The following is a 14,576-nucleotide window of genomic DNA, read 5'->3' as shown; positions in this document are numbered from 1 at the left end:
TGTGCTATACAGTAAATTCTTGTTGCTTATTTATTTTATGTATAGTAGTTTGTATCTGTTAGTCCCACACTCCTAATTTATTCTCCTCCCGACCCCCGTCCCTTTCCCCTTTGATAACTATAAGTTTGTCTTCTATGTCTGTGAGTCTGTTTCTGTTTTGTATATATATATTCATTTGTGTTATATTTTAGATTCCACATATAAGTGATATATATTTGTCTTTCTCTAACTTCATTTAGTGTGATATTCTCTAGGTCCACCCATATTGCTGCAAATGGCAATATTTCATTATTTTTATGGTTAATATTCCATTGTATATATGTGTGTGTGTATATATATATATATATATATATATATATACACACCACATTTTTAAAAGAAGATATTTATTTGGTTACACCGGGTCTTAGTTGCGGCAGGCGGGCTCCTTCGTTGTGGCTCCAGGGCTCCTTAGCTGTGGCATGCATGTGAGATCTAGTTCCCTGACCAGGGATCAAACCCTGGCCCCTGCAGTGGGAGCGCGGAGTCTTATCCACTGTGCCACCAGGGAAGTCCCATATACCACGTTTTTTTTTAATTTAACATTTTATTTCATGGAACTAACATATACAAAGTAAAAAAAAGTGTCTGAGAACAAAAAATGATTTTCCGAGTACTTTTTTCTTTCTAGTGTATCATTTATTTAATAAATATTTGTTTTACTCATACTACGTATGGGGAACTTTGCTATCTGCTAAGAACACACACACACACTTGGCATTGCCCCTACTTTTAATTTAATTATGGATAATGGCTATTTGTAATAAGAACAAAGGCTTCTATGCTTAACATACATTAACTCATTAAACAAAAATACTATAATCATGTCCACTTTGTAGTTGGGGAGACTGAGGCAAAGAAGAGTTAAATAATTTGCACAAGGCAGACAGCTGGTAAATGGAGAGGATGGAATTTCAAATCTGGCTTAGTTTTTAGTTTTTAGTCTCTTAACCATTATAGTGCATTTATTCTCTTAGCTCCCCGCCCACCGCTGGCGCCTCTCCGCTTGTGGGATCTTAGTTCCCCAGCCAGGGATTGAAGCCAGGCCCACGGCAGTGAAAGTGCTTTCTTAACCACTGGACTGCCAGGGAGTTCCCTGCATGTATCTTTTTGAATTAAGAGTTTTCATCTTTTCTGGATATATGCCCAGGAGTGGGACTGCTGGATCATACGGTAGCTCTATTTTTAGTTTTTTAAGGAACCTCCATACTGTTTTCCATAGAGGCTGCACCAATTTACATTCCCACCAACAGTGTAGGAGGGTTCCCTTTTCCCCACACCCTCTCCAGCATTTATTGTTTGATGATTTGATTTTTGACCATTGTGAGGTGGTACCTCATTATCGTTTTGATTTGCATTTATCTAATAATTAGTGATGTTGAGTGTCTTTTCATGTGCCTATTGACCATCTGTATGTCTTCTTTGGAGAAATGTCTATTTAGGTCTTCTGCCCATTGAAAATTAGTTTTTAAAGACATAAATTATGTAAAATTTCACTGTACATGCTTGCAATAAATATCCAAACATATAGGGACTTCTCTGGTGGTCCAGTGGCTAAGACTCCACGTTCCCAATGCAGGGGGCCTGGGTTTGATCCCTGGTCAGGGAACGAGATCCCACATGCCTCAACTAAAAACCCCACATGCCGCAATGAAGATCCCATGTGCTGCAACTAAGACCCGGCGCCGCCAAATAAATAAATAAATATTTTAAAAAATCCAAACATGAAAAAACATAAAATCAAAAGTAAAATTCTCCTTCGCTGACTACCCTGCAGAAATAACCACTGTGAAGAGTTTCTTGTGTATCCTTTTTAAGCATTTTCTATGCATTTATACAGGCATATATGGCTGTCCTTTTTCCTTGATGCATCCAGTCTTTTTTTTAATTAATTAATTAATTAATTTATATATATATATATTTTTTGCGGTACGCAGGCCTCCCACTGTTGTGGCCTCTCCCATTGCGGAGCACAGGCTCCGGACGTGCAGGCTCAGCGGCCACGGCTCACGGGCCTAGCCGCTCCGCGGCACGTGGGATCTTCCGGGACCGGGGCACGGACCCGTGTCCCCTGCATCAGCAGGCGGACTCTCAACCACTGCACCACCAGGGAAGCCCTAATTAATTTATTATTTATTTATTTATTTTTTTGGCTGCATTGGATCTTCGTTGCTACACGCGGGCCCCCTCTAGCTGTGACGAGCAGGGACCACTCTTCATTGTGGTGCGTGGGCCTCTCAGTGCGGTTTCCTGTCTTGTTGCAGAGCACGGACTCTAGGCGCGTGGGCTTCAGTAGTTGTGGCACATGGGCTTAGTAGTTGTGGCTCACGGGCTCTAGAGCGCAGGCTCAGTAGTTGTGGCACACGGGCTTAGTTGCTCCACGGCATGTGGGATCTTCCTGGACCAGGGCTTGAACCCGTGTCCCCTGCTTTGGCAGGTGGGCTCCCAACCACCGTGCCACCAGGGAAGTCCTGATGCATCCAGTCTTGATGTATCCATTTCAATACATATAAATCTAGCATGTTATTTTTTTAAATTTAATTTATTTTTTTATACAGCAGGTTCTTATTAGTTATCTATTTTATGCATTAATATATGTCAATCCCAATCTCCCAATTCATCCCACCAACACCACCCCCAGCATGTTCTTTTTAACAGATATATAATATCCTGTTGTGTGGCTGTTTTATAGCTAATTTAACCAGCCCGCTGTTGAGTATGCAAATTGTACTTCACTTTAGCTATTTATAAAATGCCACAGTAAATATCCTCTCTGTAAATCTTTGTGCATGGGTGAAGTACATTTGTAGGCTAACTTCTTGGAAGTAGAATTGTTGGGGTAAAGGCTGTGTGTATTTTTAATTTTCATAAATTCTGCCTAATTGCCATTCAAAAAAGTTGTACCTAATTACACTCTCACTGATAACTTTGATAGTTTAGCTACACTTATTGAAAGAGTTGTCTACAGTTGCTTTCTCCACCTCTTCACCTCCTGCTTACAGCACAACTCACTCTAACTTGGCTTCTCTCCACCACTTCACTTTGAAAGGATCTAAGGAGAGGTTGACCGCTCTCTCCTTTCTGAAACACTCTTGCCCTGGCTTTTATAATACCGTACTTGCCTGGTCTTCCTCTGCCCACTTGTGAATGTTGGTGCTGCTTAGGGCTTCAGTTACCATCTGCATGCAGATGACCCCCACATTATTTCCTTCTTCCTAATCTTTATCCACCTGCTTATTTGCCATCTTGATGTGCACGCATGTCCCACAGGCACCTCAGATTCAACATGCCCAACATCCTCCTCCTCTGGTGCTCCCTTCTCAGCAGCTGTTCCACTGCTGTCCAGTGGTCCTAGCCAGAAACCTGCAAGTCATTTTTGAACCTCACTGTCCCTCAACCTTCACCTCCAGTCAATCACCATGTCCCTGCCCATTCTATCTCCATAATGCCTCTCAAACTATCACATCTCTCATCATCTCCCCACACTACCCAAGTCCAGGTCCTCACTGTGTACCACCTGGACACTGCAATGACCTTCTAATTGCCTCCCTGGCTTTAGACTTACTACTCTCCAAACCAGTCTCCACCCTGTAGCCAGAGAGTGAGCTTTGAAAAATGCAGATCTGATTATGTTACAGTCCTGCTTAAAACCCTTCACTAAGTTCTGATTGCACTTAGGGTAAAGACAAATAAATCTCCCCTGGCTGATTAGGCCTTGGCAACCTAACTGTTGTCACCACTAACAATTGTTAGTCACCAACTGTTGTCACTACCAACCCCCTCCTTCATACTGTAATTAGTTTCTTGAATGTTTTATGCTCCTTCCCACTCAAGAGTTTTTGTCTTTGCTGTTCCTTCCTGCCTGGAATACTCTCTATTTCCCTCCTGCCTTGACCTGGCAAACACCTTCTCAATAAGTAGGTCTCAGCATAAATTTAACTTGTTTGAGGATGCCTTCCAAGACCCTGAGACTTATGCCCAGTGCCTAACACAAGGGTTGGTATGTGTTGAGAGCTCAATAAATATTTACTAATGAACAAGCGAAGGCCTCAAGGGCCAGGTGGGTGATTACCAGACTGCAGTTTTTCACATGACCTCTGGGTGTCACCCTTGGCCTCAACTTAACCAGGTCTTGGCTGGGAACCCAGAAGGAAGGGCAGATTTGATGCCCAGCCTGGCCCCATCCATCCAGCAAACTGGGAAAGGTTATGGGAAGCCCAGCTACTTCCTGGGTCTGACACGTTCTCCATCTGCTGTGGGTCAGCTGACTTGATAGGGTGACCGATCATACCAGTTTTCCCAAGACTGAACTGCCTGTGCTCCCAGGATGTGGAAATTTTAGTCGTAAATCTGGGACAATCCCAGGCAAATCAGGAGGATTGGTCACTGAACCGTGGACAGAGGGGTTGAAACCCCCACCAATGCACTAGACTAAGGTCTAGGCCCAGCAGGAGAGCTGGCTCCAACCCAGCCAAGCTCCTTGCAGCAACACCACTGGTGGGCTGACCCTGTAGCCTGGTGGTTGTAAGAATTTAGGGAGAGAAAGTATATATACTTTAAAGGAATATAAAGAGACCAACTTATGTCTGACAATGTCTACCATTTATTCAGTGCTGCTGGGCATAACATACTTATGCATATCTTTTCTAATCCTCACAGAAACCCTAAGAGTACAGAAGATTGTTTTCCTTTCAGAGATTAGAAAACTGAGACTCGAGACCAGACTCAAGTAACCAGACCAAGTCACGCAGCTGTTAAGTAACATGGTGAAATTCAAACCCTTATCTGTCTGAGTACAAAGCTTCAGCTATTTTCACTGAATCTTTAGCCTGGCCATTTCCTTCCTTCTCTAGTCACCATTTGAGAGCCCCAGGAGTGTGAGTAGGAGGCAGGAGGCAGGTGTGGGTGGAAAGGGTTGAGGAAGAGGGTCTGTGATCAGGGCCTGAGTGGGGGGTAGGGGATCCACATAGCATTGACAGCTTGCCTGTCCACATCAGAGAAGTCTCTGCTGTCTTGAACTAGGTGTGGGCATAGCCTGGGGACTTCAGGGAGGCCCCTTCACAGGCTGTCATCCTGACACCAGGCTGTATATTCATCAAGAAGCCAAGGCTATGTTTCCCAGAGTCCAGGATGAACCCAACCAGGCCTTATCTGATTGCAAATGGACATCTGGACAGGAGAGAGGCACAGGGGAGGGGCCATCAGGAGCTAGCCATAAACTCAAGAGATAAGTGAGGGGTGGGGGGATGGGTGGGGATGTGACAAGGGTCATGGTAAGTACAGTGCCTTGCCCAGAGTTTAGGCTCAGTGAGTGTTGCAATTAATGAGATAGCCAACTGCCCCTCTTTCCTAGAAATATCTGTAAGGCTGAGTTTTATTTTTGCCCAGATGGTTGTTTAGGAATTGAACTGCTTTTGAATACAAAACAAGAGTTGGTTGTGTAGAAGCATGAGCAGAGGCCTGACTTTGGTTGTGTGGAAGAATGGGCAGAGGCCTGACTAGGCTGTGCAGTGGTCAGAGCCCTGATGAACACTTATTGGTCTGGCAGCCAGATATCCACTCCACAGGAGGTGTGATAAGCCAGACTCTGGGATTCCTTTACATTAAAAGACAAAATGCAGGCATCCTTCAAGAATTTTAAGTTCTCCGGCAGGAAGGTGCTTTGGGCTGTGCTGTTTTACTTTATTTTATTGGTGATGTCCAAAGATTTTTAGGGTGCAAGATCTGTCCTGGATCATCTTGGCCTCAAACCTGCCAGCCCCTGGCACTGGTGTGGCCTGGCACCCCATGGCCAGGTTCTTCCCTGTGGCTCCACTCTGCCAGCCAAGCCATCAGATGGGTGGTACTTGAGCAAGTCTTACCCAGAGCTGGGCCATGTCTCTGCTCTTCCCTAGCTGGCTTTCCAGCTTCCACTAGAGAACTGGGCCTTGTACATTCTAGGGAAGGCTGAGGATCTGGGCGTAAAGCAGGGGCAGAGAGAAGAGAAACCTTGCTTAAGCTGCCTTGTCCACAGGATTCCTCTTTCCTTCATTCTGAAAATACCTAGTTCTAACTGTGATGAAAGGGAAGAGGAATTTGTGAAAGTTACCAATACTGTACCATCACATTGATGTGGGACCTCTTGCCAGGAGCTCATGGAAGACAGTGACCTGGTGCAGTGGAAAGCACAAGACTTTAGGGTCAGTCAGAATTGGATTCTGTTACTTTCTTGCTGGGTAACCTTGGGAAAGTTACTCAACCTCTCTGAGTCTTGATTTCCTCAATTGATAAATAGGGATAATAATAATAATGATAATGTCTACATCATATGTTTGTTTTGAGGTCTAAATTTGCTGACCAATGTATATAAAAATATAATATTTATTGAGTGCTTATTATGTGGTAGGTCATGTTTAAGTGCTTTATAAGCATAATATGAACTCACATAACCCTATGAGTTGTGTACTTCCATTGTCCGTGCTTTATAGATACAAAACTGAGACTCAAAGAGCGTGAGTAACTTGCCCACACTGGTAAATAGCAGAGCCAGGATTTGGACCCAGGCAGTCAGGCTCCAGTTCACATGTACTTAACTACCAAGCCATGATGCCATATGGAGTAGGGCTGAATGAAGAATAGCTATTATGATCATAGTAATTTAGTATTAAATGCTTTTTATATCCATGGTGTTAAGTGTTAATTATTAGCATATTTGGATGCAACGTTTATCCCTTTTGTTCCTATTTCTTCCACAGCCATGGCAACAAAGGGCCTTGTGCTCACTACAGCAGAGCATCCTGTCTTTGTCCAACCCAGCCCAGAACATCAGTCTCTGCAAATAACAAAAGATGTGGCCACTCGGCCGCCTGTCGGTACCCCCACCAGAACACTGAGGAGGGTTGAGGCCTCTCCAACTGGAACTGAACTAGGAGAGCAGCAGACAGGTACTACATATCGGCTGACTGGGAGCAGGGCTTACAAAAGAGAGGTCATGCTTAATAAACCTGATTAATTTCTTTGAGTGGCAACAATGTAATCAGACAGGAGTGAAAGGAGGGATAGTAATTTATCCTAATTCCAAAGCACAGGCGTGCAGCTAAAACCAACACACAGATCTTATGGAGATGCTGCTGGGGCCTGGAGGGTTCTGGTGGCATTCAGCCTTGGGGACAGCCAGAGGGAAACTCAGTGAGTTGCTCACAGTGACCTAGCGAAGAGGAAACCCAGAGCAGGGACAGAGCACAACCTGCCTAAGCCATCTAACCTAGACACAAGTCTGCCTGTTAATTCCCTTCCAGTGGCTTCCTGCCACCTATATATAATAATGTGGATGATAATAAAACAATGATGGCTGCATTTATTTGATATCTACTATGTGTACGGTACTATACAAAAAGGAAACTGAGGCAGAAAGCTTAAGAAACCTACCCAGTCACATACGTATTAACACACAGCTGGGCCTCCAACCCAGTCTGCTCTCAAATTCCAGTCCATTTGCAACTGTGTTTAATGATGCGTCTCTTCCATCAGACAGGAAGCCCCTCTGTAGCAGGAACTGATTCAACCTTTGCTCCTTTAGCCCTCAGTAGATGGAAATGCTGAAGCTCCTACGTCCTCTGTGCTTCTCTTTCTGAATACTCTTCCCTGGATGAGCTCATCCTTGCTTTTGGCTTCAGGTTCCACCTCCTGGAGGAAGACTTCTAGAGAAGAGAGTCTAGAAGACTCCCTAACCTCTGACGCACCCCAATCTGAGCCCATCGTATAAATTCCTTCCTTCTTGCCAGTAACTGGTTTAGGAATGGGGTTATACCCAGTGAGACTAAGAGGACACTTGCTGGGGGGCTTCTGGGAAAGGTTTTCTCACTCCTAGGAGAGAATCACTGGAAGCGACATGCCCAGTGGCTCTCTTCCTGGGAATGTTGTCAAGTCTAGATATGTCCTGGACCTACTGAAGCTGATGTGCTCCCAAGCTGAGAATGGAGCCAACAGAGGGATGGCAGAGTGGAGAGCTGGAAGGAGTCTTTGTCCTTGAGGGCATGAGTGCCCCGCCATCCCTGGAGGCCACCCTAATGCTGAACAAGGGAAATTAAATATTGTCACTGCTGAAGCTATTGAGAGTGGGCTTTCTGGTATTTTGTGGTAGAAAGCATCCTTACTAATATAACCAGGGCAGCATTACGACTTTTGTGGGCCCCTTCCTACAGAACAATTTCTTTCTTTTTTTTTTTTTGCGGTATGCAGGCCTCTCACTGTTGTGGCCTCTCCCGTTGCGGAGCACAGGCTCCAGACGCACAGGCTCAGCGGCCATGGCTCACAGGCCCAGCCGCTCTGCGGCATGTGGGATCTTCCCGGACCGGGGCACAAACCCATGTCCCCTGCATCGGCAGGCGGACTCTCAACCACTGCGCCACCAGGGAAGCCCAAACAATTTCTTTTTTATGTTTTATGACTGCATTGGTGTAAAGATGAATATATTAATATTATCTATTAAAACATCTTTATTAAAACTTTTTTCTGGGACTTCCCTGGTGGCGCAGTGGTTGGCAATCTGCTTGCCAATGCAGGGGACACGGGTTCAAGCCCTGGTCTAGGAAGATCCCACATGCCGCGAAGCAACTAAGCCCATGTGCCACTACTACTGAGCCAGTGCTCTAGAGCCCGCGAGCCACAACTACTGAGCCCACATGCCACAACTACTGAAGCCCACGCACCTAGAGCCCGTGCTCTGCAACAAGGGCAGCCACCGCAGTGAGAAGCCTGCACACCACAACGAAGAGTAGCCCCCGCTTGCTGCAACTAGAGAAAGCCTGCGCGCAGCAACGAAGACCCAAGGCAGCCAAAAAAAAAAAAAAAAGAAATAGAAGTGTCTTTAAAAAAATAAAATAAAATAAACTTTTTTTCTGATTTAAAGGAGATTAAAGCTTTTTTTTTTTTTGAGGAGCCCTAAGAGTATTGGGGCACTAATAGGCCTACCCATGCCTAGTAGATAGACTGGTCCTGGATACGACTCCCAAATAGTCATGTCCAGGCCATACCTCCCTTTTGACCTTCAAACCTGCATACCCCACTGCTTATTGGATAGTTCCACTTGAGTGTCTTACCTCAAATTCAGCATACCTAAGGCTGAACACACAGTTTCTCCCACACCTTTTCTTTGTCCAGTGTTCCCTGTCTGAATGAACTATGTACTGACCAGCTAGTTGTACCAGCCAGAAACGTGGGACCTCAACTTCTGCCTCACCCTGTGTCCAATCTATCACCAAATGCTGTCACTTTCCCTCTTAAAGAGCTCTTAAAAGCATTTATTTATTTCCCTCTCCATTCCTTTTTTTTTCTTTTATTTATTTGACCGTGCCATGTGGCATGCAGGATCTTAGATCCCCAACAGGGAATTGAACCCGTGCCCCCTGCAGTGGAAGCACAGAGTCCTAACCACTGGACCACCAGGGAAGTCCCTCCATCTACACTCCTACCTCCACTGCTATTGTCCTAATCCATGTTACCTGGATTACTGCCATGGACCCTAATGCTCTCCCTACACTCTCCCTGTAATCTTTTATCTACACTGTCCTCAGAAAGAGTTTTTTCAAACTGCAAACCTGATTCCGTCATCTCCCTGGTTAAAACCTGATGGCTTCCTGTTGCTCTTATGACATAGACCCAAACCTTCAGCGAGGCCTCCGAGGCCCTGCCTAGCATAGCCCCTGCCTCATCTTACCCTTCTCTCCTCTTACTCTGGGCTTCAGCCACATGATCTTCCCTTAGCACCTCAAACGCAAAGGCTCTATCCTGCCATTGGATCTTTGCACATGCTGTTCTTCCATTTTCTAGTCCTCTCTCAGCTCAAATGTGCTTTCTCAAGGAGGCCTTCCCTGACTCCTAGGAAGGTCAAGTGTCACTATGTGGTATTGGGCAAGTTTCTTAATTGCTTGGTGCCTCTGTTTTCTCATCTGTAAAATGAAGATGATAGTAATGCCTAACTCAGGTTTGTTGTGAGGATTAAGTAAAATGCTGTATGGGAACCACCCTGAGGTCGGACTGGTGCAGTGCTCTGCTTGGACAATTGTCCTGCCCTCTGGCTAGCTTTCTAGATGAGGACAGTAGTGGAGAGACCCCGCCCCCACCTCCACTAACTCTAGTTCGTGATATTGGGGTGAGACAGACCCTAAAATGTTAGGGCTTCAAGAAAGAGCATCTACACAAGGGCACTCAAAGCTTTCTGAGTGTCTTGAATGAGACCAAGGAGCTAGTTGTGCCAGGAAGTCATTGACAATGCCTGAGGTTAGGGTGGGGTGCTCAGAGAGAGGGAGACACCAAGGGAACCCTCAAAGGTCAAGGAGAGAGGAAAGGTCAGTGGGAGCACACCACAGTTTTGTCAGATCTCTGAGTGGGCCAGAGCCCTGAGAATGAAGGACATTGGTTACCATGGGGTCTCTATGTTGGGTAAACCTAGGCTCCCATCCCACCCTGTCACTTGTGGGCTGGAAGATGGGGAAATCATTTCACTTCTCCTTGCCTCAGTTTCCTTATCTATAAAATGGAGCTAATAATTTATTTTTTAGATTGATAGAAGGATTAAATGGGACTGTATTAACTTGCTTGGGCTGACATAACAAAGAGCACAAACTGGGTGGCTTTTTATTTTTTTGCGGTACGCGGGCCTCTCACTGTTGTGGCCTCTCCCGTTGCGGAGCAGAGGCTCCGGACGCACAGGCTCAGCGGCTATGTCTCATGGGCCTAGCCACTCCGCGGCACGCAGGATCCTCCCGGACCGGGGCACGAACCCGTGTCCCCTGCATCGGCAGGCGGACTCTCAACCACTGCGCCACCAGGGAAGCCCTAAACTGGGTGACTTAAACAACAAATTGTTTTCTCATAATTCTGGAGGCTAGAAGTCTGAGATCAAATTTTCTGTAGGATTGATTGCTTTTAAGGGCTCTCTCCTTGGCTTATTGATGGCCATCTTCCTCCTATGTCTTCACATGGCCTTTCCTCAGTGTGTGTCTCTGTCCTAATCTCTTCTTATAAGGACGCCAGTTATATTGGATTAGGGCTCACCCATATGACCTCATTTTAGCTTAACTACCTCTTTAAAGACCCTATCTCCAAATACAGTCTCATTTCAAGGTACTGGGCATAAGGACTTCAGCATAGGAATTTTGGGGGCACACAACTTAGCCCATAACAGCGATGTAGACATAGGTTAAGTAACCAGCACGCAGCAAGGGCTCAGTAATGCTAACTCTTTTTTCTCTGTCATGGTAAAAGCAGACAATGGCAATGCACTCAGCCCCAGAACTCCACAGATAAATGTGGCGTTAAGCCATTTGGTGCCTATGACTTTCCCAAACACTGGAGGCAAGGACTTTGCTCTTCCTCTCTCCTCCTTGGGCTGGGAATTTTGATAAATCACATCGTGTCCAAAAGCAATTGGGAACTCTGGAGTTATTTTTAGTATATTGACTTAGCTAAAAAAATCTAAAACATTACACTGCCAATCACCAAAGCAATTCTACTCTGACAGTATCTGCTTGCAGCCTTTGCTAAAATGAACCTATAATTGATTTGAGTAAGGTAGCCCAAACTCAACCCACTAACTAATCAGTGTTTATTTACCAAGTGTGAGTTTTTGTGCCAGATGCTGTGGAAGACACAAAGAAATCCAGGACACAGTCCCTGCCTCAGGACCTAGAGGCTTTGATTGGGATGTTAGCTCCTGTCTGGAAAAGAGAATAGAAAGCAGCCTTTGATGTGAGTGAAATGAAGGATCAGACAGAGTTTGATGTGCCTGTGGGACATCCAAGTGGAGCTGCCCAGGGGCCGGTTGGATGGACACCTGTGGAGCTCCAGAGGCTGGTCTGGTGATATAGGTGTGGGAGTCATTATAATAGAGATGAAGCCACGGGGAAGGGTGGTAGCTTTGAGGGATGGTATGGTACGTGTGGAGAGAAGAGGGCCAAAACTAAGTCCCACTTTCATGGGAGAGAAATCTGACTGGCCCAGCTTGAGTCCAGTCAGCTGGGGTTAAGGGGTTAAGAGTCAAGTCAGATAAACATGGCTTCCAGGGCCCCAGGGCTCCAGCTGTGTAGGTGGATTGGGGAAAGGCGATTCTCAGGGAAGGCAGTTGGTGAGCTGAGTTGGCATCAAAAAGATGGTTACCAGAGAGAGCACGCACTGATGGAGTTGGCACTCACATTTAGTAAACACTCAACAAACATATGCAGAATCAGTGAGTATATTAGCAAATCAATGAATTAATGAAGGGATGAGTAATCCTGCCACAGACTTTTTGGTAACACTATTTTTTCTTTTTTTTTGGCCGTGCCACGTGGCCTGCAGGATCTTAGTTCCCTGACCAAGGATTGAACCTGGGCCCCTGGCAGTGAAACTGCCGAGTCCTAACCACTGGACCACCAGGGAACTCCCAATAACACTATTTTTTTTTTTTTTTTTTGCGGTACGCGGGCCTCTCACTGCTGTGGCCTCTCCCGTTGCAGAGCACAGGCTCCGGACGTGCAGGCCCAGCGGCCGCGGCTCAGGGGCCCAGCCGCTCCGCGGCACGTGGGATCTTCCCGGACCGGGGCACGAACCCGCGTCCCCTGCATCGGCAGGCGGACTCTCAACCACTGCGCCACCAGGGAAGCCCCCCAGTAACACTATTTTTTAAAACTGATTTGCAGTTCACACACTGTAAAATTTTCAGGAATTCCCTGGCGGTCCAGTGGTTAGGACTCAGCCCTTTCACTGCTGGAGGCCCGGGTTTGATCCCTGGTCGGCGAACTAAGCCATGTGGTGTGGCCCCCCAAAAAATTAATTTTAAATTGTACAGTTCAGTGGTTTTTAGTATTACCACATATATTTGATTTCGTGCTTCCTTCCATGAGACACAGATTTGAGTAGAGTCCTCTGCGGACATAGAGTACCAGAATGACTTCATGTTTAGTTTCCCTTACACAGAAGGCAGTTTGAGGAAAGGAACCCCCTTCCCTTCTTTGGAGGATGCCCAAGGACAGGAGCTGGAGAAGGCCCAATGTGGGAAAGCTACAGAAGGGCAGTGAGGAGTCCCGAAGTTGCACACAGCATCATTGCACAGTGTCACTGCCCCCAACCCATCTGTGAGGCTGCAGCAGGCAGGATGTGCAACCAGATGGCCCTGGACAAGGAAATACCCATGGACAGCAAGACCTTCCTCAACAGTGGAGGCTGGGACATTCAGAGAGCATGGACGGGCTTGGAAAGAGTTCGTATTTATTCCTTTATCCCCTCCGTTGGAAGAGTAATGGACCCTCAAAGATATTCACATCCTAATCTCTGGAACCTGTGACTGTGTTCTGTTATATAACAAAGGGGAATCAAGGTTGTTAATTAGCTGATTGATTATCCTGGTGGGTCCAGTGTAATCACAAGGGTCTTTAAAAGTGGAAGATGGAGGCCAAAGAGGAATCAGAGTCAGAGAGGGAGGTGTGACAATAGAAGCAGAAGCTGAAGTGATTCTGTGTGAGAAGTGATTCAACCATTGCTGGCTTTGAAGATAGGAAGGAGCCACATGTCAAGGAATGGGGCTGCCTCTGGCAGATGGAAAAGGCAAGGAAATGGATTCTCCCCATTTCCACAGTCCTGCCAATCAGTCAGTTGATTTTAACCCTGTGAGACCCTTGTCAAACTTCTGATCTCCGGAACGGTAAGATAACAAATTTGTGTTGCTTTAAGCTACTAATTTTGTGGTAATTTGTTACAGCAGCAATAGGAAACTAACACACCCTCCTAGATAACTAAAAGGGACAACAGCAAGATTCACTTTTAGATCTTCGTTTCTTTTTATTCCTTTTGAGTAGTCTCTATTTTCTCTAAGATCTGCTCTTTTGTCCTCCTGGTCCCCATTTTCCACTCTAGGCAGAGGACCTTTTGGGATGTTGCTGAGTCCTTGATCCCAAGAACATGCCTACCCAAATCCATTTGTCCTTCCAAGGCCTGTCCCCAAATGCCACCTTCTGCTTGAAGCCCTCATCATTTTCCCCAATGAATACGATTTCTCCCTCTCAATCTCTGCACCACACCCCTCGCTGTGACACCTCTACATTCATGACTCGACTCTTCTAGGAGTCTACAATTATTTTTCCTTTGCTATTTTAAAATGCCAGGGACTTCCCTGGCAGTTCAGTGGTTGAGACTCCACGCTTCCACTGCAGGGCGGTGTGGATTTGATTCTTGGTTGGAGAACTAGGATTCTGCATGCCACATGGTGTGGCCAAAAAAATAAAAATAAAGCCAGCCTTTGTAATCAGGGGAAGTCATGTATGGATGTCCCTCATTATCTGTGGGGGATTGGTTCCAGGACACCTCCCCTCCCCTGTGTGTACCAAAATCCATGGATGCTTAAGTCCCTTATATAAAATGGCAGAGTACAGTCAGCCCTCCAATTCCACGGATGTGGAACCCGTGGCTTTTGGGGGGCTGACTGTACTTGGTCCTCAGTTTGGAGAGAGAGCTCAGCACAAGATAAAGAACAGAGATACGTTTCTTTAGGACTCTAATTTAGCTGTTTCTTGCCCCTGCCA

The 14,576-nt window shown here is 46.0% G+C and overlaps 1 long non-coding RNA gene across 2 annotated transcripts in view; it reads left to right on the top strand.

Annotated features, from left to right (window-relative positions):
* The window catches only part of LOC307196855, a 38,266-nt gene that overhangs the window by 1,942 nt on the left and 21,748 nt on the right, over nt 1-14,576 (top strand). Inside the window, exons 2-3 of one of the 2 annotated variants that reach the window (XR_013831256.1) lie at nt 6,774-6,962; nt 11,639-11,918. This is a non-coding gene — a long non-coding RNA (uncharacterized lncRNA). Of the gene's footprint in view, nt 1-6,773; nt 6,963-11,638; nt 11,919-14,576 lie in introns of those variants that run through there. The other variant, XR_013831255.1, reaches the window with a different exon arrangement.

The sequence above is a fragment of the Stenella coeruleoalba genome (assembly GCF_951394435.1).
Source record: "Stenella coeruleoalba genome assembly, chromosome: 1".
NCBI classification, from domain to species: Eukaryota; Metazoa; Chordata; class Mammalia; order Artiodactyla; family Delphinidae; genus Stenella; species Stenella coeruleoalba.
This window is presented reverse-complemented; position numbering and strand designations above follow the sequence as displayed.